General features: G+C 38.8%; 2 protein-coding genes across 2 annotated transcripts in view; both read left to right on the plus strand.

Moving 5' to 3' along the window:
* Positions 1-27,586, plus strand: part of CHIC2 (cysteine rich hydrophobic domain 2) — a 515,980-nt gene that overhangs the window by 423,790 nt on the left and 64,604 nt on the right. The gene's annotated exons all lie outside the window — the stretch shown is intronic.
* Positions 1-27,586, plus strand: part of SCFD2 (sec1 family domain containing 2) — a 190,626-nt gene that overhangs the window by 114,848 nt on the left and 48,192 nt on the right. The window lies entirely within an intron of this gene.

Consider the following 27,586-nt stretch of genomic DNA (forward strand, 5'->3'; position numbering starts at 1 on the left):
ATGACCCAGCCTATTTAGGAGGAACTGGATCGAAGAGGCAGTAATAGTGTTTGTTGACAGCACTGAACCTATGTGGGGCTTTGTCTCTTAGTCAGTGGGGGGTGCAGAAGGACTCTCCTAGTATGGGGTGCACAGTGGACCAAAAAGTCAAGATACAAGCACTCTGAGCCATGCTGGATCATGTCTTCCCTGCACTTTTCCTATCACAATCCTCCTTTTTGTCTGCTTAAAAACAGACCCTTTGGGGGCTCTGAACATTAGGTCTGATCTGATGGTGAGCCTTCTGCAAACAGCAAAACCATGCAGCAGTGGCTCTGTTCTGTTGTGCCACATGTTACTGAACAGTTTTTATTATGGTCATGAAATTGAGATGCATTTTTCTCACTCCATGAGGAATTTATTTTTATCAGTAACAAAAGGAATTTTTTTTGTCAGTAAATTTATTTACTTTTTCTTCACTGAATTGTAATTTCCAGTGCAGAAGACAAGTCTTGGGTTTGGGAAGGGGAGAAGGATCAGATATTTTACAAATGAGCAGCCAGTTTCTAAGTTCCATACTACAAAGGTTATTGAGCATTTTTACTGCATTTGATACTCATTATGCTGTACATGATCTGTTCTTTCCATGAGGAATCCTGCAGATGTAAAGGCTCACACAATGGTTGGTTTAATCAGAAGTACAGAAGGCATCCACAGCTTTTCTGGGCAACCTCTGCCAGTGCCTCACCATCCTTGCAGTATTCTTCCTAATATCCAATCTAAACTTACTCTCCTTCAGTTTAAAGTCATTCCCCTTGTCCTATCACTATATACCCTTTTAAAAAGTCCCTTTCCAGCTTTCTTGTAGGCCTCCTTTAGGTACTGATTTGCTAGGTGATTTTCTGAACGTTGTTGTTTTGCTAAGGGCTAGCACTGAAGAGAAGAAAGAGTATTTTTATTAATCCCTCTTTTTTTGTTTTTGAGAGAGTGACAACTTTGCAGATTACTGAAGGTTCTCTTCTCCAATTGGAGTTCAGTCCTATTCTTTTAAATTGTCAGCTGAAGTCGCTTGCTGCTGTGTTATTGGTAGTAATGGTTGGAGAATTGGGCTCTTAAGTTACAATATTGTCAAAGAAGCAGCTACATATAGTAATAAGATCATTAAAATGTTTTCACTGAGATTTGCTTTGAAAAATAGTCATTTCACATGTCTTTGCTGCAAATGTTGATTTGTATGTGTGTCCATACTCATTTCCAAGGTGCAAAATTAGCAAATGACTTGTGGAATGAATCAGTAAAACTATTGTGCTCTGTGCAGAAGTGAATAAACTAGCTATTTTAACCCCAGCCTTGGCTTCCCCTCTCCTGGGCTTCCTAGCGGATCCTTTTGAGATATATCTGTTCGCAAAATAAAGACACTTTTTATGCTTTTTAGTACTTGCTGACTATTTGCCAAGGATTTCTATGAAGTATCTGTGAATATAGCCTGAGACAACATGACACTGCTTCCCCTGTTTCCTGTGGTGAATGGCCAGCCCCAATGATAAACTGTAAAACTACTCAAGGTAGGAAGGGTGAGCTGCCAGAAACTATTTATCACTTCACTGGCTTTGTACCATGCACATCCGTCTGAAGCTAAATTGAGGTTATAAGAGGAGTTTTCTTTTTGCTTTGGCTTTGCCAGCAATAGTATCTTGCATAAAGATGAACATAGAAGTTCAGTGTTTAGCCCTTAGATGTTCCCATGCCTAGAAAAGAAGATGGAAGTGATAAAAAATTTAACTCAAACACCTTTTTACACTAGTTTCTGACAACTAGTGCTATAATGTTAATCTGCCATTAACTTTGATAAGGTGAATACCTTATTGGAATGGTGGATTTCAGGATGATGCTTATGTATTAATACATAAGGTTAGGTTTCATCCTCTTTGGATATTTTAGGAGTTTTGAAACACTAATATCTCCTGTCCTTTCATTCTATTTGATGTTGCTCTTATGGATAAAAAAGTGACTTCTCTTTTCTCTGTACAACCTCTTTTTAGAGATGGTAGGTATTCTAAGCTAAAAATAAAACTTGCATGATATTCTAAGCCAAATTTTGGGTAATTCTTTGCAGTTCAACTCTTTATATACCCATAAATCCACATGAAGTTAATCTTCCTGCAGTAGAATGAGAGTTTAAATTTTTGTGATATTTCTCTCTTACTCAGTGTCAAGAACCGTGAATCCCATGATACGTAACTATGTTGTAAAATGGAAGGATCATCAAAAAAACTCAACATGCATTTGGCAACCTAGCACTTCTCATTTTGGCACATTCAAAGCAGATGTGCATCTTCATTATAAGTGCTGATTGTTTTTTGATGTTAATGGCTGTGCCAGGTGTTGCTTCACCTCAGAAAAAAATTGAATCCAAGAAACAACAGATTTGACTTGTAAAAGGATGGTACTTGGTATGCAGGCACTGTGATAGCAGGTGGCTGATGATGCACTACATGCTCTTATGCATCTTCCAATAAGTCGCTAATTGTAGTTGCAAAATGTGGTTTTGCCAAGATTGATTCCCAGTGATTGTATCACCCCTTTATAGCTTCCCTTTCTACTGACTGAAGTTTGCTAAAGTTCAAGCTGTTATTTTTGAGCAGTTGGCTCATGCTAACAGGAATATTGGCTGCCTGTCTCATCAGCTCAAGTGGGACAGGGTGCTGAAGTCGACCACCCTGCTGTCTGAAGACAAGGAGTCTGAGAGCAGAGCACACTGCTTGGGAGCAATTATGTGCTGGGTGACCTCCCAGCCACTCCACACAAAGCATCTCCTTTCCCATGCTTTCTCCAGACCTTGGCAATGGCAGAGAGCTAAATGGATGAGAGGGTGTGGCGGGAGAGCAGAGTTGGGGATGAAGGGAGGCAAAGAAGGCTTTATTTCTAGACCTTGAGTGTGTATGTAAGAAGTCTTTATGAATATTTTGCATAAGACCCCAACACTTTAAGTGGGGCATATTTAAAATTAATCAAAATACATCATTCAAACAAACTTATTTGCATAACCAAAATTCCATCATGCAATCAAAATTCACTTACTTATTCTTTAAATTTATGACAACAGCAAACTTATTGATGTTCATGCTTTTCTGAGCATGTCAGAAATGCTTAATATATCACTTGGAAAATGTTAGTGCAGTAACTATGTTTTCTTTTTATACCAAAATACAAAAATGCATGATAAAAATGCCATGAAGAGAAGTCATTGATTGCTAGTCCATGCTGCAGAGACTGACCAACTGCATAACACCCTTAAGTAAGTAAATTGCTTTAAGCACAGATAGCTAAGCCAGCTTCCTTTACATGGTTCCCAGCCCCCACCCAGGATTCATCATTTCATTTCAATTGATGTTGACCTTGCTGTAAACTGTGAACACACAGATAATGTGTCAAGTCCAACTCATAGTCTTGGTTTTGCTTTATGAAAGAAAAAAAATTGGTTTTGCTCCATTATTTTAATGTTTGTTCTTAAAGAACTTTAAAAAGGTCAATTACTTTCAATACTTTGATGTATTTGGGGATTTCTTTAATAAAGAAATGGTGGTATTAAAGCTGCTCAAGTAAAGGCGATATTTTCTTCTAAAAATCCAGTTCTCATGATTCACTGCCTGGTTTTACCATGCATTCCCCTTTCCTTTTGAATTTGCTCTTACAGTGAAGGGTATCTAAATAAATACGGTAGCACAGAAGCAAATGGAAAACATCTGTTGTTCTAATTCAGGAATTTAGTGAGTCAGGTTTTATGAACATCTGAACTCAGCACTTTTACATATTTGTAGCTTAAAATTATTCTTATAAAACATATACTTAAAGGGAATACTGTAAGAAGTGTGGAGAGTGTTCTTGCACTTTGGAAATGCCAAAACTGAACAGGAATGAGAGGAAGGTGGGTTTTTTGTTTTGTCTTCTTTTTAATGGAAATGATTCAGAACCCCAAGGAAATAAGAAGAGCATACAGTACCACAGTGTGGCTTAGGCTGCTGCCTGTGTCTGGTAGTGGCCAGTACAAGGACATAAAAGACCTGCTTTTCTTAGAGTGATAGGCAATTGTGTTCTCCAGCTATTGGAGGTTTAAAAGATTTATTGAGTTAGCGGATCTTGTAATGACAATAGCAGTGTACAGCAGAGGGATATTCTGTGATTTATAAATTGCGAGACTAAGGGATATTTGGAATAGATGGAAGCACAATTTTTTTTTTACAGGAAATAGGTAGGTACTGTGGCTTAAAGAGATTACTGTAATGTAACAACTTGTTCTTATAATGAAGTAATTTTACCTGAAATAATGCCTTTCTTAAGTTGAAAATGGCTTCTTATGCTAGTATGGCCTATTTTTTGTATCAGGGATCATTGTGAACGCTGCATTTAGAGCCCCTTCTAAGCTTTATTCTGAGCAAGTCTGGTATTTGAGACATATAAGTATCACTGCATTGCCAGAGCTGGATGTCATTACTTTCTTGAATCACCTAATGTTCCCACATTTGTATCTCCCTTTGCTTAGAACTATTGCAAAAGTTCATTAATTCAGTACCTGTTATGTCATCTTTACTTTGAAAGCTTGGAAGATCTTTACTCCCACTCGTCTTCCTCAGCTGTAAATTGCTAAAAGTGAGATTATATGAATTCATTCATGTACCAAAATGCAGTTTGATGCTCCTGCAATGGCTCTGGCAATTTGCATTGCCTAAAAAGTCTTGCTTACAATAGTGTTGGCAGCTGTGCTCCAAGTAGCTAGGTATGTCTGTCCATGCAGTCTTTACTGTCTCCTTTGTGCCTTCTCAAATTTCCATGCTGGTCCCAGTTTAAGATTTTTAGATACCAAAAATGTTTGCTTTTCCTTCAGTATATTTACATTTCCAAAAATATTTCTATATTATTTTCACTTCTTTATGTAGAAAGCTGGGGCACAAAGCCTAGCATTAGAAATGGTCTTATGCTACTCTATGCTCTATGTTTGCAGATGTAATTAAACTGAAAAGTGAGGGGCTACAGCTTTGCTCACCTACTAGAATGACAACAGCCATGAGAGTAGTTGCTGATCTTGGGGCTTGACTTCTAGACAGTTTTTGTTAAATCTCAAAGTATACACTATTGATGCTGCATAAGTTGTAAGTAATGATGATGAGCTTTCAAGTAAAGAGCACAATTTCCATTTGTCTTTGGAGCTGTCATCATGGTATCTGAGGGGCTTGAGGCTGTTAACCTCTCAGGTGGATGGATATATCAATCTAGAACAACTGGCAAATTCTTAACAGGAATGAACTGGTATAGTTCCATGTAAGTATGAGCATCTGTGTTGTTTTAATCCAGCTGAGAATTCGTCCCATAATTTTGGTAACCTCTATGAGTCTATGTACGGTCACCATCCTTAGAGAATGCTGCCATCTACCATAAGCTAAAAACCACATTCAGCTCCTTCTTGTCTCAGTTTAAGGGCTCCATTTTTGTTGGGTTTTTTAAAAGAATAAATGAGATTGAGGGGTCTCATGAGGATCATCTCCTCCTCCTAATGAGAAAACCAAAACTGTATTCCCTACCATAAGAGATTCTCTAGCAGGAGGAGATGACTACCTCTGACTTGAAATGAAAAGTTTCAGATATCCCACCTGTGTCAGACACACCTAATTAGTCCTGCTCTGTGATTTACTGGCATAAAGGAAAGACTAGCTACTTCATAGGAATTTTCCATCCTTCAGGTCCATAATTTTGTGTTTATATACATATATATGCATGAAAATAAGTGTCTGGGTTTTTTTTTTGTTTCCCTGACCAAAGCTTTTCATGCAACAAGAAAAATGTCTGTCTTTATCACAAAATTCAAAATTCCCAAAATGTAAAATGGAAATACACTGAATGCAATTTTGGGCTGTAGCACTTATGAAGTAGAGGCAAAGACAAAACATGATGAGGAATGACTCCATTAAATTTAGGTACTTTTTACATCATCTTTTGTCTTCCTAGTAGATGCACTGCTCTGAGGATGGAAGAATCTTAAGAGAAACAAGCTTCAGCATACCTAATTTAATGCAGCACCCAGAAGGTGCTACAGGGGGCACAGCATCTCTGTGTCAGCTTCTTCTCTTGCCACCATTTTCTATATGCCAACAACTATGAAAAGGTTCTTTGGAGGGCTGTCTTATGGTAATCTGCCAGAGTTTTGAACCAGAAGGTCTTCCTTGAAAGATAAGGAGCTGTCAGAATCCTATTGCCACATCAGCCCTTTGTGTTATGCCAGTGTGGGGATGCAGATCTTATCCACTGCTTCGTGCCTTTAGTATGCTGACCCTATTCATGTAATCAGCAATACCCTTGGATAAATGCACTCATGATTTCTAGATGCAGGACTTTGACTCTTATCTTCCAACCTTGCATCTCAAAACTCTGTACAAAGATTGATCAATGCTTTCATCCCCGTTATATAGGATGGGAAGACAGAGATTATGACACATTCAGGATAACAAAGGGAAGGGCCACTAAAGCTAGGGTTAGAAACAGAATTTCCTGACTCCCTGTCTAATTTCTTGAGCAATGACTGTTTTCTTCCATCCCATTCTCTTAATATATGAAGAGTTTAACTGAGTCCTTTAAATGATTTTCCAAGCTCAAGTGGGTCCTTTTGGGCAGCCAAACTTGAAACAGGCAAGACAAGCATTCTTGCTGTGCCCCATGCTTATCAACATGTCAGGTTGGACCAAAAATGTTCTGTAAAAGTTATTCTGTGTTGCAAGAAATCCCCTAGTTAGATTACAGCATCAACAAATTTTTACCAGATTTTTACTGCCAAGTTCACTGGGAGCACATCTGGAACTATTAGACATTGTCGTGTCTGGCATATCATGTTCCTTTTCCATTTAGGGCAGGTTGGTCATCATTGGGAGAAATTTTAGCTGCAATCTGATGTCCTTTCCCATAGGTAACATAAAGGAATGGCCTGAGTTCCTTGTTATTTGATGTAGTTAAAGTCTATAAACTGAATTAAGAAGGCATAGAATCAGCATTTGCATACTGATACATTTGTTAAGAGTTTATTGGGCAAAGTATTTATATGTACATATGCATGCAGAGGGAGAGAATCATGCCCCCAAGTCCCAGATATTTTGCATTACAGAAGATGGAGTCTGACAGGATCCTGAAACATCCCGCAGTGCATCTGCCAGCCCTGAGCAGAACCAGTTCTACCTAAGCCCTCTTTACTAGACGTTTCTCTGCACAGTTCTTAAAAGCTGCCATGAACTACCCTAAAACTTCCAAACTTCCCTAGAGAATCAAGTACTTAACTCCCCTTACTTCAAAAGTTTCTCCTACCATCCGGTACCTTGAATCTTCCTGCAACTTAACTGCAGCCTCAGTGGCCATAGAAAAGTCTGTTAGGTAAAGCCTGACTAAGAAAAGTATTTGAAAAATGCTCCCCTGTTCCTTCCTGTCTTCTCTACCCCAGACTAAACAAACCAAGGGCTCTTATTCTTGGTTTTGCTAGCTCTGCAATGATTTCAGGCACTTTGCTCTGGGCTCTCTCCAAGTTTTCCATGTGTTTTCTCAAGTGCAGTGGTCACAATGAGGAGTAATAGTGCAACGGAGTCATCCCTGCAGAGCAGAGGACTGATTTATTTCGTGTTTCTGCCATACGATTCTTCTGTCTGTAATTCCCAGTATGTGGGGCTTGCTTCTTCTGCGATGGTGCAGCACTGTAAGTCTGGATTGTTCCTGTGCTCCTCTTTCTGAAAATAGGCGCTATACTTGCCTCCTTCTGGCCTTTTGAAACTTCAGCCGTTGCCTGTGCCTCCTCAAAGAAAGCCTGTAATGGGTCTGAGATTAGTTCACTGACTTCTCTAAATTCTCTCAGGTGCAATTTATCTGGCCCAGCTGACATGAAAATGTCTCAGCTTATCTAGTCTGGTTTTCCTCTAGTCTATCCGTGATCATTCTAACCATCTGATTATGTTATCTTTCCTAGCAAAGGCTGCGGCAAAGAGGCATCAAACTCATTAACCTTCTCAGTAATAACTGTGGATAGATTTACCTTTCATTCAGTAATGGTATCTTAAATTTTTGTTGTCATTTCCCTTCAATTTCTTCCTTCCTTTACTGTTTTCCCTTTCCCTCCTTCATGTGTTTTCTTGCCATACCTCTCAGGGGACATCAAAAGCACATTTATTCATTCTGATTTTGACCCTTTCTGTCTGCATTTCACCTGTAGTGGTCTGAGCTGAGGTGCACTTCCCATGACTTCTTATTTCTGAAGTCAGGAAAGTCCTCATGATTTAGCCAGGAGGATTTCCTTCTGTTCCTCTAGGTTTTTGGCCTTGTATGGGAAATTTATGCTTATGTCTTGTTTTGTGTCTTTTAGGAAACAGTAACTTTCCAGAGGTCTTTTGCCTTGTAGTAGTTTTGATTTGGTTGTCTTCTTTTATACAAAGTTGCTTAGTTTTTTCAGCTTGTTTTCTTAAATATAGTTCCTTTTTGTGTTCCTGTTCTTCCTCTTCACTTCCTGAAGCAGGTGAACTCAGTCATTTCAAGAGTTTTGCTCATGTAATTGCCCTCTACAATCTCAGTAAATTTCCTGATGTTCATAAAAATTAAATCTCAAAAAAGTGCCTCTAATGACTTTTTCTATTACCTGTATAAAAAACAAATGATCAGCTGTACATTTCAGGACTTTACTGATTGTCGTACAGGAGCTAAAGGTGATGTAGCTAATTAAACCTGAAAAAATAATTTTTGTGTCTTACATGATCTGTGAAAAATACTACAAAATCTCCAAGGGCAAGTTTGTATTGTATTTTTAGTGCAACCTCAAATGCACATGTGATACCCGAGCTGCTGGTGGTGAAGCTTGCCTGTGTCTGCAAACCATGTCACAAGTTTCTGGGACAAGAGAGGGAAGTACAGAGCTTTAGATTGCACAAACCCCTTTCACAAATTCAGGTATTTAACCTGCCTGGTGGATGAGACACTCTCAGCAACACTCAAGTCTACCTGGCCAAGTCCTTTGCATGATAGCCTGCGATGTCTTGCTGTGATACCATGTGGTGACATTGGGCAGACAAGATGCCTGTGCATCATCCTACAGTGGTCTGACAATTATTGCAGCGAATCAGTCTGAGCTGCAAAAGAATTACAGATGTTTGCCAGGAATGAAGACTTGTGGATCTGGGAGCATTAGCAGATCTGTGCTTTCCAGGAGAGTGTACTCATAACCACAGGTGATCAACAACTTGCTAGGGGCAGGGAGAGAGTGGCAGTAGTTCTGTAAAGAAGTCTATTGCAATAGGGTATATAAAAATGCTAAACATGGAGTATAGAGGCTTTTTGAATACTGTATTTTAGGTAAGCTCTCTTAGTGTAGACTTTTAACCATCAAGATGAAAGGCTACAGAAAATAAGCTATTGAATTTATAGTTTTGTTTTGCGCTACAAGATTATGCTACATTGCCTTGTTTGCATGGGAGATAGGTAATAGTGTTATTTTTAGCGATGCTGATAAGTGGTGAGTTGTGACTGGTTGTTCCTGGAGTGCTCTTGCTTTCACTTTTTTAATTGCCCATTCTGTGAATTTTTAATGCCTTGCATATGACTGCACTATATGTAAGGTTAGGATGGCAAACTTCTGTGTGAACGTGAAGGCCAAACTTACACATAGGTATAGGCTTGAGACGAGCACTGGGGTGTGTCAGGAGAGGAAGGTTTGGTCTGTATTACCCTTGGTTACAATGTTGTAGCATCTTACATACAAGTTCAAGTTGTCTCAGTTTGCTTTCTAGAAAACAGTGAAAACATGGCCACAGCATTACCTGGGACCTGGAGGTAGCCTGAGATTGACCTTCCCTGAGTGACCGCAAGGCTGAGCTCAGAGGGGTCCTGGAGACAGCAGCAGGGATGCAGAGAGTGCAGATAGGGAGCATGATATGTATGAGCCTGTTCCCCACAAGAGCTCCTACTCATCTTTGCCTCAATGCCAGGTTGCTCAACAGCATTCCTGGAGGTCCATTCTTCTTTCAATTTTGAGAGATTGAAGATCTACAAATCTGTCACTCTACTTTTGTGTTATGGGCTTTTGCACCTTGTACTCCTGAAATTCCTGACTCATTGGAGCTGTAAACTCTGTGGATGGTTTGGTGGCAAGTATTGGATACAGGGAGCTTTATTGTTCACATACAATAATGAAAATACTCCTTCATCCATAAAGAAAAAAATGTTACCGTTTTTATTTAAACTTCGTCCCTGCATAATGAACAACTTCTGAACTAAAGTAAAATAAAATAACCATTTTCCACTGTGTCTTTGCCATGTATGCACTGGGATACTTACCTCCTGGGACAACCCCTTCTTTTCTTTACCATGTAGTAAAAGATCAACAGGGAAATTTTTCAAATTGCTCTGGCATGCATCTTCCAAAGATAAAAAAGAACTGTAGGTTTATTTCTTCTTTGCATCACATTTTCTGACTACAAAAAGGGTATATTCTAATATTACATAATTTTAGAAAGAATGGTACTTCTGCTAGTTGCATCTGTAGAAGTTCTGAACATCTGAGCACCAGAAGAAACTGCAGCTGAGAATCAATGTTGCATGATAATGCTGGAAATACTCTTCTGAGTTCAGTGAAAGTGTTTGTTCTTATTCTAAAAAATCTGAAATTAATTAGCAAAAACTTACAATATGAAGGAGACATATTAGCATTCATATCCGAAGCTATGATAATGTGTGAATTGGAAAAAAGGAAAGTTTAATCACTGTATGCTAACCTGAAACTACTTTAATCATGGTTACCATGTGTTGTTTCTTTATGGCAGCCTTTTTTTCTTCTTTTTTCTGTGCTTTGAAAAGAAGGGGGAAAGAAGCATATATGTGACAAGCAGCATATGCAAACTGTAAGGTGGAAGTGGCAAATGAGTAAGACCACGTTTGGAAGAGACAGATGGTGCTTTTTCTTGATCATATGGCAGCACTGGCAGTAGAAATGTTTTGGACTTAGAGAAGTGGAGAGGCCAGACATGTTTCCAAAATGCAGGATAATTTATTTGTAGAACATGCAGAAATGCAGGGAACAAAAACATTTAATGGCCCTCGGAGAAGTGCGTGAACATGATACATTTATATGTGGTTTACTTTGAACTCCTGGCCACTGACATGGGATCTTTGATTATGTGTTCTTGCTTTGGCTGATGACACCTCCCACCATTTCTTGTCCCCATTGCCAGTTTCTCCTTTTCTGGTATCTGTTGCAGCTCTTGCTGCAAAGCACCTTCTTCAGACCCCATATTAACCAAAATTGTTGTATCTCTGCCCATGATTATTTCTATTCTGGTTGTTTGTAGGTTAACCTTCAGTCAGCTGGGCATATATTCTTGATTAACAGATACAGCCATGGGCCTGTTATGGCAAAAGCCTGGTTATTGGGCTAGTTTATCATAATGCCAGAAGGCATTAAGGCATCCTCCATATGTTTTCATAATTACTTAAGCAGCATCTCAGGTCTGTTACTGCTGAAAATATGTAATGAAAGAAATTTCAGAAAAATAGTGCAGCAAGAGAATAATTAAACCCTTTAATTATCATTTGTTTGATTGTGTTGTGTGGTTTCTAGGAAACTTTCTATTTCTTATTGTAGCTTGAACAGTAAATCTTCAATGCTTTCAACTACTAACATCTGAGTATATAGAACAAAATGTTCATAGCAATATATGGAAGATGTATGCTGTGCAAAAACCTTTCTAGAATGTGGGAAAAAAACACTTAAAGACAGTTTAGAGTGAAAAAAATAAAAAAAGACAAGACAGTTTGCAAGCAAAACTGGTATGAAAATAGAACGTACTTTTGAAAATCCACTTATCACTTTTTTTTTCCTGCAAAGATGATAAAATTAATGGCATTTCACACACTCATGGAAGCAAACAAAGTAGAATTTTCAGTTGACAGGGTGAGAAGAATTTTGCTAAAGCTACAGTAGGAAGTGCAGAATCTACAAGCCTGATGGGGTCAGGAGTTTAAACTAAATCTGTTTGAAAATAGTGTAGTCCTGCTCACAGATATCTGAAATCTTAAAAGAAGATTGAATAGTCAATGCTTTTTACTTTCACAGCATTAAAAAAATGTTTCTTTAAATTTACTGGTTTTGTTGACTGAGGGAAAATGTGTTTGTTTGTACTAAATATGAGTTACTGGGAGTTTTGAGAGGAGAATTATGAAGACAAAATACTTCTGAAAACTTCCACACATTACGAACATCGCAAAAGAATGGATGCTGATTAAATGCTCCTCTACAGATTGTGATTGTATTCATAGAGAAGACATTTAAAGATTAATTTTTACACCTTTTGCGTCATTCTTCCTGGGCACCACTCTGATACACCCCCGCAGGACCAACTCAGCCATGGAGAGGCACATCAAAACAGTATGGATGATGTTGAAGGGCATCATGAGTGGCTAAAAGGAACTTCTTAGGCCCCACAAGTTCTTTACATGGGTTGGTACTGTGATACAGAGTCTCACATCTTTGAGATATCATCTGATATCAAAGTTTGTGAAGGCAGCTCCACACCTGGCTATTAGTGCTGTTTACACGTACGTTTTATATATATTTGTAATTACGCTAAACTTTATTTTCAGATGGGCATGAGAGCTGTTGATATGGTCAGGTGTCTTCTGAGTTCCTCATTTAAGTCTAGGCTTGTCCTTAATTAAGAGTTAACTTCAGCTGAGTTTCATTAATTTCAAATAGTAAGAACCCAACCACCTGTGGATTCTCTGAGGGCTGTGGTGTTGCCTATCTCTGTCCCTGTCCCTAACTCACCCCAGAACTGTCTCATAACTCAGCCCACTCTCAAAGCAATTCAGCGTGTTGGCTCGTCCTTACTCCTCAACGGTAAAAAACACATTTCCCTCTTTCTTAGATTTCCTGCAGCTGACAGACCTTCCATTTGTTTTGCAGCCCCAGCTTGAAATGATTTTATATTCAGCAGTGAATTGGCAGCACTATTGGCTGGACGAAGTCACTGTGATCTTCCTTCCAGTTCTGTGCTGGATGAATGGTGAAAAGTTAATCCATTTACCTGAACTGGAAATGCTTAGTTTCATTGACCTGCTCCATATTACATGTTAAGCAGTAAATTAGAAGTGACCTTTATTCAACAAGAAGTGTGTAATTTTGATTATAGTGTGAAATTGCAATATCTGACCAAGCAGGGACAGATAGCAGTGGTGGTGGGGATCAAAAGGCTTATCCAGATTCATCACTGAGGCTGTGAAAAGTATAATTTTGATGAGACCAGTAGGAAGAGAGGATTGTGTGGGGCAGATCAACTCTCCTCTCTTTATTCCAGGAGTGGGGAGTATTTCAAACAAGCATTTCACTTTATCAAAGTGAAAATGCTCAGCTGAGAGCACAGTACCCTGCTACCTTTGACTCAGGTACTTGAGTTTCTTTGCACTGAAGACTTTGCAGGATATGCTAAGTTGAAATCATGGAAATTTTAGTTGACTAAGTAGTACAGATTCAGACTCTTAGTTTGTAGAGGATTAACCTAAAAGATACCTTGAAATGGGTCCTTGGAGTTCCGAAGTTTATTTTTGTTTCTGCACAGCTGGTGTACATGTGTTTCTTTAAAACCGCATGTTTAAAGTCTTATGAAACACTAAAAAATACACTGTACATATTACGGACTTGCTTAGCAAGTCTTAGTATCTTCTTTCCTTCAAAAATTAAAAATACTATTTTACTGAATTTGTCATAATAGGTTAGCCCATATTATTGTGGTTTTTTACTGAAAAGCAGTTGTCTCAAAAAAAATTTGATAGGTACTAGACTACAATTTGTATCCCTTAAAGGTTTAAAACAATGAGTTTATGTGTTGTGGTGTTTGCTTTATTTTGTTTTCTGGAAGGCCTGGAAGCAGTAATCGGAATCCTGAATCCGCTGAAGGTGATGGCAAATTCTTGGGAACCAAATTCCTTAGTCCAAAATGTCTTTTTTTGTTCCATGCCTGTATGATATACTGCTAGTCATCAGCCTCAACTGACTGCAGCAAGTTGGAATAGCATTCACAGCAAAAACTTTAATAGTCACTAGACTACAGAGGCAGACTTACAGTAGGTCATGAAGATGGAAATACTAAAAGGAAAGGTAAAAAACAATGAACCGAAGATGACAACAGTTATTAGCAAAGACTACTGGCACAAACTTAGGCAGTGCAGATGAAACTACCTGGGTATTTCCCAACAGTGGAACCTTTAACATAAATGCCTTCAACTAAGTTTTGACTGACTCTCTTGTGTAGTGTATTTGGTCCATGCAGCTACTACTATGTGAATAAAGACTTTTTTGTGTGTATGCATTTTAAAATGCTTAAGGTGAGACTTGCCCTACTTCTGAAGCTATTAGCTATTTCTCATGATAGATTAACCAGTCAGTTTTGATATCTCAGAGGTAAGACCTCAGAGACATGCAGAGGTGTTTTAAAAATAATTTATTCCTTTAAATGCAGAACTGTGTGAGTTGGTAATGCTAAGTTAAGAACTCCATGGTCTGCATTTCAGTTGCTTGTAGTTAAATGTAAGCCAAATCTTGCAGTAAGGCTGGTTTTGGAGAAATTAGGCATGATTTGGAATAACTCACATCAAGAGTTGTCTTTCACTAATTAAGCAGCTTGATTGCTGTTGCTTTGATATGTTGCACACCAGCTTACCCATCAGTGCTTGAAAGGCTCCCCATAGCATCTTTGGCTTTTGCTTCACTGCTCATTAAGGCACCATGTCTAGGGAAGCTTAGGCAGTCACAGACTCCTAAAGCCCTAAGATATGTTAGAAGGGGACTCTCTCTTCTCTCTCGGTAAATGCCAACCTTGCACAGCTATTGCAATCAACTTCCAGCTGACATACCAGGGACTAGATTTGCTCATTGATCTCAGCTGTCTTACTCTGCTCCATAGGTCCCCTGATGGTTTACTAACTGTAAACTTTTCTTATTTGTGGGTGCACACCATCTGCTTTGCTACAGCAGTGAATATGTACATAAAAACATATGTATGTCTATTACTGCATATCTTCAAACCATGGAAATACCATATATGACATTTCTAATAATGTATAAAACTAGGAATGTTTAAAGAGTGTTAAAAAATGAAAGACTTAAGGATAAAAGAATTGCAGAAATTATACAGCTATCCTAATAAACTACAGTAAATCTTGCATTCATAATACCCACCCTTTAAAGTAATCTAAACATTTAACCAGAAGCAGTCTTAACTCCCTTTGGTAATAGTATGAAGTGAGAATGGGGGGAAAAGTCCTTAAAAATAGGTTTAAATTCATCTGGGATTGCAAATGCTTTAAGTGCAATCAGAAGTGTACCATAGAATAAGAGTAGGTCTGTTTGTATGCTTAACTGTGCAACTGTTACCTGGCATGTCTGCATTTCTCTTAAATGTAACTGTGTGGTACAGCCTATACATAATTAACCTGAAGTATAACTTTGATTAGATTCTTCTTCCGATCTGTTCTCTTTTGCCAAATTTGTAAAATGTCTATTAACAAATGATATAGATATCAAATGGGAAATGTGGTGCTTTAGTACAAAGTTAGGGCTGGAAGGAAAGTAATCCCAATAGCCTTTTGCAACTTGTAAATTAAATACTATGGCCGTGTGGCCAAATTTGCAGAAAGATTTGGGCATTCAGAACTGTTTCTGCCATTTCTTTGCATTCCCAGTCAACCATTTATGAACCAACTATTGTAATGAAATAGACAAAAAGCATATAGGATACACTAACAGCTTTCACCGGGGTTTTTTTGTTACTTTTTAATTTCATAGATTTTTTTAATGTTTGAAGAATATATGTAGGAAATATGCAGCGACAGAGTAGAATTTGGTCAGTATAGCTAGGGCACAAGGCTTTCAGAAGGGAGGAGAGCATGTTCAGATTTAGCCTGCAGGTTTATTTTACAAAAGAAATTGAATTTCCAGAAAATCCCTTCCACGAAAACTCTGCTAAAACTGTTCAGTACAATCAAATAAATTTGGGGGGAGGGGGGGAGGAAAATAAAAACCAAAACAAAAATCGAAACTATTTTACTGGTTGTGTTTGACATCCCCTGTGTAAACTGATCTGTTTCTGATCATGGTCGTGAAATGAGAGGTCTGATTGCAACAATTCTTGACCCAGACACAAACAAACAGTGCTTCTCACTTTAATTTAATATTCGTCTATGGTTGAAGCACCACCTCCACTAGGGAATGTAACTGCCGTCTTCTTACAAACATACAAAGTAAAACAGCATGACTGCAGAGCCTCCAAAGGCATAGACCATGCTGTGTCTTTGACTGCCTTCCTCCTTATCACCTTAAATCTACAATAGACAAAGCCAGTAGTTGGTTACTTACTGTCATTCACAGCCTCACCAAACTGAAAGTATGTATGCGATCTTAAAATAAACTCCAGATTTTTGCAAATTATAGTCTCATGAAGTGAATTCTTTAAGCTGTTTGGACAGGAGCTTGCATAAAATTTCCTTTGTGAAAAAGGGAAAGCAGCATCTAAAGAGCAAAAACTGTTGTGCATCCATGTCAATTGAACACCATAAATTGCTGGTGGAATATTGATTCAAAGAAACTTCTGCCAATCTGAAAAGCACTTTTATTACGGCCGGGGAATGCAAAGGGGCAGGTGTTCTCCCCAGTGCACTCCGCCGAGCCAAGAAGTAACATAGCCTTTTATACAGTTTGAAAGTAGCAAGCTCAAAATTATCTTTACACACACTCTTTTGCAGTCCTTCTTATCTAAATAGACACTTAGTTTTTACCTTCTATTCTTACCATTATAGAGTAGTTACGTAAAGTTTTATCACTTCAAACAGTTACAGGTTAATACGCATACACTCCTTTGCAGTTTGTTTTATCTAAATAAACACTTAGTTTTACCTTCTATTCTTACCATTATAGAGTAGTTATGTAAAATTTTATCACTTCAAACAGTTACAGGTTCCCCACCCTTCTCTACGTGCTAAAAAGCTTTTGCCTATTCTCTAAGCCTTTTATCTCAATTGCCCACAGTTCGGTCAGAGACTTTTAAGCAGTTTTACATTTTGCAAAGTCACACCTTCATAGCTAAATATCTAATATTTTATTTCATTCTCTATTTCAATATGATAGTTGGGACCTCCTCAAGCTCCCATCTGTCTTATGCGAGGGGTAGTTCTTCTCTGAGAGCCAAGTTTGTCCCTAAGGAGAATCCAAGCAGTCATCACATGTTTTAGCTGCTCCAGACTTGGCCCTGATGCAATGATTAAAGCCAGAAATTGTTGATAACATTTTCCTTCTTTGCTTGTTTCTCATCTTGAGTTTTATATTTGATTCCCCAATATTCCCGTGTCCTGCAGTGTGATTCTCAGCCTTGTTGCATGTACAGACATTAGCTCTTGAAAATCCGAGCTTATTTTTCCCGAGTTTGTATTGGGTTTTATACCCAGAAAGTTGAGAATCTGTCAGCTGCCTAAAGCTGGACAAATGTAATTTTGGCTCCTTTTTGGTGTCCTGAATCACTTTTCTAATTTCTCATTGTTTTCTGATCACTGGGGCAGCAGACCCAGACACTTAAGGCTGTTTGCAGCCTCCCTGCCTGGGCAGCCTTCCTTGTGCCATGCAACCCCTCTCGTGCCTGCAAGCTTTGCCTGCCACATAGATGCTCAATAAAGTCTTCTGTGATTATGTTAGTCTCTCTCCTCTTGCACCACCTGAATTCAAACTTGAACCAGAGAGTTGCCCCATTGTCATCCTCCATGGGAGGAGAAGTCTGTGACCCCAGAGTGGCAGGATTCAGGCTCCACAGCCAGGACAGCAGTGTCCCTCACTCCCCACCATGGGTAGGCTGAGCTTTTCCTCCTGAGAAATGCCACTATTCCTCCTCTCCCTCCATCACTTAACTATGCCAGAGCCGTATTTCTAACTAACCCACTGCCAGCATATTTGCTCTGGTAGTTTTGTTTCTCATATTAGGCTGTTCTTGCTCAACCTCAGCTCTCTCACCTTTCCTTCTCTGATGCTTTCTTTTACAGTCTTTAAAAATTTATATGCATTTAAGCCGGTGGTTGCCCTGCAGAGCTTACACTGCCTGAATTACAGTTGAATTGCAGCCATTTGTGGAGTTTGGCTTTGCTGATCTTCGCTTTAGCAGTTGTGTAATGAACAACATAACCCAGATCTTCCTCTTGCTGTGCCATTGGTCAATATATGGCCATTTGAGAAGGCAATCTTGCTGTTTGGTTTGAAGTTTGTCAAAAGTAAGAGGGGCAAATGTAACAAACTTTGTGAGTGATTTGAGGAAATTGCCACTGGGATTTGCTTGTCTGGCGGGCCCTGAAAACAGCAGGTTTCTATCTGCAGTTGTTTATTCCATGCCATAGGCCCTTACTAAATAGCAATCTGTTCCCAGGCTGTTGTATCCAAGTGCCTTACAGAACTGAGATAGCATAAACGAGGAGCAAAACACATTTCAGGTGCTGGTGTTTCAGCGATCAGGGTTAGTTTGTAGTCTTGAGATTTCCATGTTTGGAATATGTAGGGTGGAAATGAAGGATTTGAATTCCATCCTGCTGATTGGGGGGTACTGGCAGCTTTCTCAGTTATTGGGACTGAGACCTTGCCGTGAAGTGATTACCTTCAAAAAGTTCATCAAAATAGAATTGCTTATCTTTAGTCTCACTGAAATCTAAGTTATAATTATTGAAAATTATTGCAAACTTACCATGTCACAACAGAGGCGTGCAACACTTTGGGGTAAGATTGCTGTTTTCTGAGTGGTGTTAGGGGATATTTACTAGCTCTAAGCTTTAAAATTATCTTTTTTTTGTTTCTTTTATAGTGAAGCATTTTCAGTCTATTCTTCTTTTTTTCTTTTTCTCCACAGAAGACCATTCACAGTCCAGAGCCTTGGTACTGGGGGAATAGCTCCTTTCACATTATTATCAAAACAACAAAACGATATGAATGCTTTTAATAGCCAACAAAACTTCTTTTAAACCCAAAAATCCAAACTCACATGAAGATCATTGTTTTTCTATGGCACTGTCCTGTAAGCCTCTCGTACCCTGAGCTCCTGGCATTCAGTTGTTTAGGCAGGATTGTCCTATTCTGTAATGAGTTCCAGCTGCTGTCTTGGCACCACTGCTCAGGAGATGTTGCTCAGTTCCTATCTAAGTCTCTCTCCAGCCAAGAGCCCTTGCAGGACAGCAAGAGTATCCATTGCTTCTGTTGGCAATGAAGTCTTTCTTTTAGCAATACAAGATTGTGGTGATTTACATAAAGTGAAAGAAACTGCAGTTTTGAAGGAAACAAACTGTATTATGTGAGGTTTCTTCTACAGAAGGAGCAAAATATTGTGCAATGAGCATTCTTTTATTGTTTTTTCCCTAAGAAATGAGAAACAAATTATGCAGCTTTTTTTCAGCTGTGGTGAACACAAGTTGAAATGGAAGCTGAATCTTGCATTCTTGAGAGCTTCAGAGCACAGCTGTCCTCCTCAGAACAGGTCACTGTAGATGCTCCCTCACAGTTTTGTGCTAAGAACATCATATTTGCGCACACACCTCAGTTTGCCATGTGTTCCTAATGTAAAAGCAGGCAATTAAAACAGTGTCCTTATCACAACATTCATGCAGTGATGCATTGCTTTGAAAAGAAATTCCTATGCTATTCCACAACACATGTGAAAACGATAAAAACGTGATTTTGAAAGAGAAATATGTTTCAGTTTTTTTCTTTTTCTTTTTTTTTTTTAATTTGCTCTCTCCTTGCACTGATATTTTAAAGTTAAATGCTGAACCTGGTTAGAGAAGACACTTTTATTTTTAAAATATCATAGGGTTTATATTAAGGTAATTTCTAAGTTAAATACAGTACATTCTGCATCTTCTAGTGGGATATTCTTAAATCTAGAATTAGGTATAATTAAATAGTAGGTTTAGTTTTTAAAATGGAAGATTTTCTTTTCCCTGTCAGCCAATACTGTATGTATCAAAGGAATACCACCTCAGCATTTCTGATTGCTGTTGTTCCATTACGTGTATAATTTCTTCATTAAGAAAGAGGCATTTTGCTTTTTTTGAGACTGGAATTCAGACTCATTGGTCACAGAGGAGAATGGGACTTCATATGGAGAGAGGTGGTTTATTCACACATCATGAGAATCCAGCAGAAAATGGAAGCAGTGCCCTACAAAGTTTGTCACACTTAACTGCTGGTCCTGCTGCAAGTTTTTGTAATGTCTGTTGCCCTGTGGATTTGGGGAAGCCTGAGGTCAGCACAGATCCCACTTGTTGGTTTAAGGTGTGGGCACCATCAGAGGAGTCAGCTGCTCAAAGCAAACAGGCAACCTGGGAACAGCTACTGTTGTCTCCTCATATTAGATGTGCTGGTGGTGCTCATGTTACAGTAGGGAAGGCTCTTGTTGAGTCCTGTCACAGTGAGTTTGGATCAAATGGAGGCTGACCATTCCTGCCTGGCCTAAAAAGCATACGCCAACCTCCCTCATTGGAGGTGTGGGAAGAGTCTCTCTCCCACTTACTCAGAGATAGTGTCAGCGGGGGAGGCTTCAGAGATTGATCTGTTTAGCCTTTGCACAGAACATCACATTGAAGCAGTAATAAGCAATGGAGTGGAACTAACACAGGCAAGGCAGGAACAATGCTGTGGTCCAGCTACTAAAAAAAATGCTACTACCCTTTTAAATTAAATCAGTGTCTGGGGAAAGTTGCTGACTTGTGTCTTCCTCCCCTGTCTTAGCTGCTTTATCCCTTCTACCTCCATTGAAATATTTCTAGGCTGAGTTTCAGGAAAGGCTGCAAATAAGAGCATTTTTCTCTGATGCAGACACAACTGATTGTGGATATACAATGATAATTATATTTCTGTAGTGAAAGTGAAACATTCTGCTCCATTAACAGCTTTGTTATCAGTGATTATGATTTTTATGGGATAGTATTTCTGTACTATTAGCAGCGCTGTATATGCAATTGAAAACTAGATGCAGTAAATTATGGTGAAACACCAGCAGTCCAAAGGTTAATTTGATTGTACAAGTACAATCCCAGAGCTGCATATGAACATATGCTCTACATACTTACTAATGAGTAAGGTTAGACTGGCATGAGCTGTGCTATATTTCCTGGGTATTCTTCAAGAGTTTATGTATGATCTTCAATACAGATAATGCGCAGATCTGGTTTTCAGGAAGTGCCTATTTAAGCATAAAGAAAATGGTAGTATACAAATTGTTAGCTATAAGCTTGACGGTTTTTCAGCTAATGGAAGGAGTTGAGTGGGATCTGAAAGGGTGCCAGTACTTTGTGGTTGGCATCACCCTTGGGTCTGTGTGCATTTGGGAAAGGCACAAAGAAGGAAACCCATGAACCCAAAGCATTTGCGAGTTGTAGTCAGCTGAGCTGTTGCAAGGGAGTTCTCAAGGGAGCCTGGTTTGTACATTTTTGTTTCAGTCCAACGGGCTATAGGTTGAGAAAAGGCTCTTTCACAGCACCCACCTTTGCAAAATCATGCTTATTGGATCATCTCTGTCTTTTGCCAAAGGATCTAGGCAGCAAATGCAGGGTGAAATGAAGCTCCTCTACTGATATTTCTTCTAGTGATTTAGGGTATTTTCCTCTGATTGGTTGCTTGCTCTTTGCGTAGTTTCAGACTTTTCTTCATCATACCTGATTTACTGTGTTATTACATTATTATAGCTTGGCATACTTAAATCCGGTTTAGTGTTCACACAGTCTGTGTGTCTCATTGTGGGCTTAAAATTTGGTGGGTTTATTTGACATCCATGATATGGCAGAATCCAGGTGTCTTGGCAGTTAATTTTGATGAGCTAACACAGAAACTCATCAAAGTGAAGATAAATGATACTCTTTCTGCCTAGGAATTGTAGGTTCATGAATTAAAGCTACACATATTTTTACAAGCTGTGGCGTTGCTCCAGTGTTGAATCCAGATGTGAAGTGCGTGCCCAAAAGGTAAAATTAAACTTGTTTGCTGAGCCAGTTTTCCTTCTTGGAAGTGTCCTCGAATGATTGAACTGCAAATGCTTCAGGGGAATATTGGCTTTCAGATACCTGTGCTCCACAAACTTCCTAATGTAACCAGAAATACTAATGAAAAAAATGTAATGAGATGTACTCCAGAATATCTGAGGAATATTTTTTAATAAATCTAGACTTCTCTTTCATGAGAGAAAAGGATCAGCTGGTGGTTATCACTGAGACTGGCTTCCTGTGTTGCAAGGGAACACTTGCCCCATTGTTCTCTTTTACACTGAGTAGATCAAGGATTACTGTAGGATTTAGTGAAACCTAAGGCTGACATTTTCAACCAAGCTTTTCTTCATTTTTAACATTTTGAGATGCTTGACACCAGTGTGGCATGCTTATAAGAGGGAGAACATAGGTGTTGCAAATGTTGGCAAACACCATTTTGAAAACCCCTTGAAAGGGTGTGAATATACTTATTATAAAGTCCACCTCCATATCTTGTCTGAGCAGAGAGCACTGGCATGGCTTGGACATGGGTGTGAGAAATGTGGAAGGGTCCCCTCTGTGTCTGACAGCCCAAGGCAGGTGGTATGTGTGAGCTGTGGGTAGGTGGCTTTCTGCTGGGGCAAGGGGGCAGCTAATTTAATGTGGGAGAAGAGGCAGCAGCTAGAAAGTAAGCAGTTCCCTATACTACCTCTGTTATTGCCAGTTCAACTTAATTCAATTCTGATAATGTCGACAGATCTCTCTGTACAACATCTTTCAGCCGTATGGAGCTAGTCTGGCAGCTCCCACAACCCAAATAGGCGTCTGACACTATCTGTCATCTTGTTCATGAGGCTCAGACAGTGTTTTATCCAGAATCATGTAGGAGCTCGTATATACGTTACCCAAAAGTAGATCTTGTAAGTCTGCAGTGACCTTGTTTGTGCCATGGCTTTGTCCTGGCCTTCTCATCATGGAGAATTTTGGCCCATGCCAGGCTCTTTCCCACAGTTTGAAGTATATAGACATCACAGAGAGCAGATCACTTTTTTCTTTGGTGCAGCCACTCCTGCTTTTCTGTGTTCATATTAAGAGGTGAATAAAATATGGCTGTAGAAAAACACTGCTGAGATTGTCCACTCCCTTGTCAACTCTGTCAGCAAATAGATCATTTGTCAAGGGAAGAGAAGGGTCTCAATTCTGCTCTCCTAGCTGACAAGTTCAAATCCAGGCAAAAAGATTGAGAAATCTTCTGTGCATATGATTTAAAGTACAATTTTCCTGTTGGGAGGAATGTTCAAGATTTAAGTATGACTTGCCTGTTGGGAGGATGTTAAGATACTTTAGACTGAGGCAAGGCTTCAGGGGGTTTTTTGTGCTTTAAAAGTTTTATATTCTTCTAAAATACCCTTTTTCTGATGCACTCACTGCATACCAAGGTATTTCTAAAATACATACTCAGTCTATGTCACCCTATTCTCTTCATATGTGATCCAAAAATGTTCATACTTCTAAATTTGTGAAATCATATTGATTTCCATGACAACCGACTAATGTTGCAAACAAAGAATTAATTGTTTTGTTGTGGCATGAAACAGAAGGGGGATTTAGATCACACTAGGGAAGAGTAAAGTGCCTATACAAATGCAAACATACTGTAATTGCAATAGCAATGTAACAAAGCAACAACTATGCTTTTCTTTAACTAAATCTTCAAATTTGTCCAGCTTGTTTTAGTGTTATAAGTTGCTTTCTGAGGGAAGATGTACAAGAATATCAGTTAATTCCTTGTGCAAGGCTGAAGAGCTTATCTCACTCACTGGTCAAGCATCCAAACTGCAACTGGCCAAACATCTGCAGGCAAACAAAGGCAGCTGTCTTTCATGACGCTGGAGAAATCCACACATCTTGTGCTGGATCTTCAGAAAAGGTCGGCAGGAATGAGGGAAAAACCTGGCAATTCCCTCTAGAAATACCGGCACGCTCCTAATTTGTTAACATACAGTGCCTTCTTGTGGGCAAAGGAGCTTACTGCCGGATGGAAGCCTTGGCACAGCAGCTCCTTCCCCTCCCTTCCCTTTTTTAACTCAAGACAACTCGGGGAAGAAACTCAAGGAATGTGAAACATGTGGGTTTAGATACAGAAATTGCAAACGCATGTGGAGCCATCCAGTTTGTCGTACATCACAATTTTCCATTAATGAAAGCTCTCTTTTGAAGTCTTTAGAAACGGGATGAAGATAGGGTTTGACTTTCACAGTGCTAAGAAACATTTTTCTTTTTTGATTTTATTTTTTTCGAGAAAAAGTTACAATCTCACACAAAAATAGATGTAGCAATAACTTGTCAGGCATTTTCTTGTCGTCTTCTCTCTTTGCATGAAGGTTTTTCTCTTTTCTTTCAAATTCAGACAAACATGCATACATGCACACGGGTGCCATATGCTCAGGCACACATGTACAGGGCTATATGGATGGGACAGTAAGCCATCTTTTGTCATTTCTGATTACCCTTTTCTGCTTAGGGAATTACCCAGCTGTGCAGGGTACCTCATACTCCTCTGGTCATTGATACCTCTAGCAAGCTGAGGCTGCAGCTCCTATCCTTCCCCACAGCTCTCTGCCTCAACGCTTCTCTAGGCGAGTGTATTTACAAGCCTCTCTTCTCCCCAGAGCCAAGTGCGTGTAAACTTGGGGGTTTCAGTTACTGCAATAACGCTGCTAAACCCAGAGCAAAGTGCCAGATCTGATAAGCAGGAGGCTGGCCGTAGGTGCGTGTTGTGGTGGATGCTGACCGAGGAGCAGGGGGAGGCTCATTGCTAAGTGTAAGGAGGGCGCCCCAAACAAGAGGCTGTATCACTGCTTTTCTTGTAATTGTCACATTCTTTTTGTAACATGTTTATAGTAAATATAATAGCTGGGTGCTTCCCGTTCAGCAGATTTTGAATGTTTGTGAGACTGAACTGCAAATCTGTTTGTTGCTGAGATGAGGCTTACATCTGAGACCAGTTCCTGAATTTGCAGCTTCGTTCATGCAACCAGTATCAGTCCAAGTGTGGTGGAGTTGAGTCTAGTGAAGGCCCCTTCCTGTCATAAATAAGATTACTTTCATTTCACTTGTGGAGTGTGTTATTCCTCAGAGTAATGAATTTCCTCTGTGCCTTTGAGCACATAAACATGGTTTTCATTAGGTTTCTATTAAAAAAAAAAAAAAGCAGAGTAAAATTAATAAGAAGACTATTAACTCCATAAATGCAGATGTGTTTTCACTCTATAACCACGATGGAAGTAAACAGATTCTTCACTGAAGACTACAGATTGCAGAAAATGAAACAATTCAGCAGACTCGAATTCTGCTATCAGAGAACAAAAGTACTGGAAAATCTGACTGTTAAAAACTAGTTTCTTGGGAGGAAAAATAGACTATCAGATTAAATGTAGACAGACAAATAGCTTCAGGCGTTCTACTTAATACGTAACATATGTGATAATAATAGTTTTAAGCCATAGATTCTGAATTAGCGTTGCAGCTAAGGGTTTGAACATTGCTTTTTTTATTGTCCTTTAACAGATATGTCCCTGCAGTTGCAGAAAATGGAATAGCAAAACTTGCAAATATTTTGCTGTTGGACCCTGTAACTCATAAAATTCTCATGTACCGTTTGTATTTGTGGCTTGAGATCTCTGTCAAGTGGTGAATCCCTACAGCATCCTTGCGGTTTTCTTTCTTTCAAAGCTGCCAGCATTTTAAACGGAAACCCAAAAATCACAATGCACGCAAAGCCAGGAATTTGCAGAAATGACGGATCCTTAAACTGCTGGTGTCATGTTCCACTCTCACAGTCAAAAGTATATCAGAAAATGATAGAAATTAGCAATTAGAATACATGCTCTTTACACTCATCTCATATATTATTTTGTTGAAGAAAACTGAGGTCACTTTCTCACTACTCAAATCCTATACAGTAGTTTTAACTTTCTCAAAATTAAGTTGCTAGACTTCAATGAAGACTAGACTTCAGTAACAAAAATTACAGCTTGGTAACTAATTAAATTTCAAAACATTACCAGCCTCTTAAGTGTAATTTTATATTGTTCTATAGGTGTTTTAAGCCTTGTTTTCTCCGAAAATAAAAATTCTGAAATTTTTATGCATAGTTCCCACTTTCATTCTGCTTAGGCAAATTCAGTGTGAACAACAAAAAGGCATCACATAATAAGTTTTATTCTTTATGTGAATCAAGACTTTTTGCTTGAACACATAAATATAAATGTTTCTTTCATATATCGAGTCACTGGTTTTAGAATAAATTATCATGTTTTAAAATGTTATTCTCATTATTTATTGCCTGGTAATTCTGTAAGGAAAACTGCCAATTTTGCCTGAGAGTCATTTGTAGTCTGATGCTAAACCTTTTAATTATTCTTCCTTGCTATCATGCAAGTTTTGTTGTGCTGTTACTGTGCAGATGTTTGTTATTTAAAATGGTAAGGATGAAGTTGTTTAAAGAGCCAGTCTCAGTTATAGGTGAACATTGCTTCAAAACCTCAACAAATATCGGCTCCTTTTTCCCTTAGTTTTTGAGCAAGAATTTATTTTTTGATTTTTAAAATTTGGGGGGGTGGGTATGGGGGCAAAGATAAAAAGCTCTGCACATTAAAAGTTGTGTATGGTTGTTTAATATTTGCTCAGTAGTGTGCTATTCCCTAATCAAGCCCTTGCAAGATGTAAATCATGGCCGCTATGTCACTGTTTTGATTGGAAGCAAGAGCTGTACAACAACAAATCTCTAGGGACAGCAAACTTCTGCAGCTGTGGAAAGCTGGAACTATTTGCTATTATTATGAAAGGAATCAGAATTTTATTTTTTTAATGTGAATTTGTAGTGAAATTCATAAGGTGCACGGGGATGTAGTGTGAAGATTTTACAGCACTGTAGCAAGAGTGCTCTGGTAGTAGAAAGTAAGTTGTTCTAAGTGTCAAAGCAGCAAATGTGAAATTATAGCCCATTTCTCACCTCTTCCCTTGTCCATCTTAGGAAAATTGTATGTGAGTAATCATAAAATATTTCTAAGTGTAAAATACCAGACAAGCATTTGCGGCTTCAGTAAAATATCTTCCTGTTGAATGAAAGAAGGTGTTTTCCTTCTAAAAACATGCTGGCAATTTTTATCATAATTTTGTTTTCGTGGAGGTGTTTTGAATGTTTTTCGTCTTTAACTTGTGAACTACAGACAGTATAAATGAAGCCTGAGCACAGAAATGTTAACTTCTGCAGAAGTGCAATGTGAATACTTGAGTTAATTTACATACTGTTTATCACAGAGTTTAGAGCTAGATTATAACTTTCCATAGAAATATTCTCTCTCAAGAAAAGAATATTCTCTCTAACATACTCTGCTTCCCCACTATTAAACTGAATGACTGCAGAGGACATTAATTTTTGACATATGCAAATCCTTCATATGCACAGGCTTCTTGATTGTAATATTATTCCCAGATGCCCTAATCATATGTTAGGCCTTGATTAATTAAAGTAATAACATAGTCACACTGGGAT

The sequence above is a fragment of the Pseudopipra pipra genome, chromosome 4 (assembly GCF_036250125.1).
Source record: "Pseudopipra pipra isolate bDixPip1 chromosome 4, bDixPip1.hap1, whole genome shotgun sequence".
Lineage (NCBI taxonomy): Eukaryota > Metazoa > Chordata > Aves > Passeriformes > Pipridae > Pseudopipra > Pseudopipra pipra.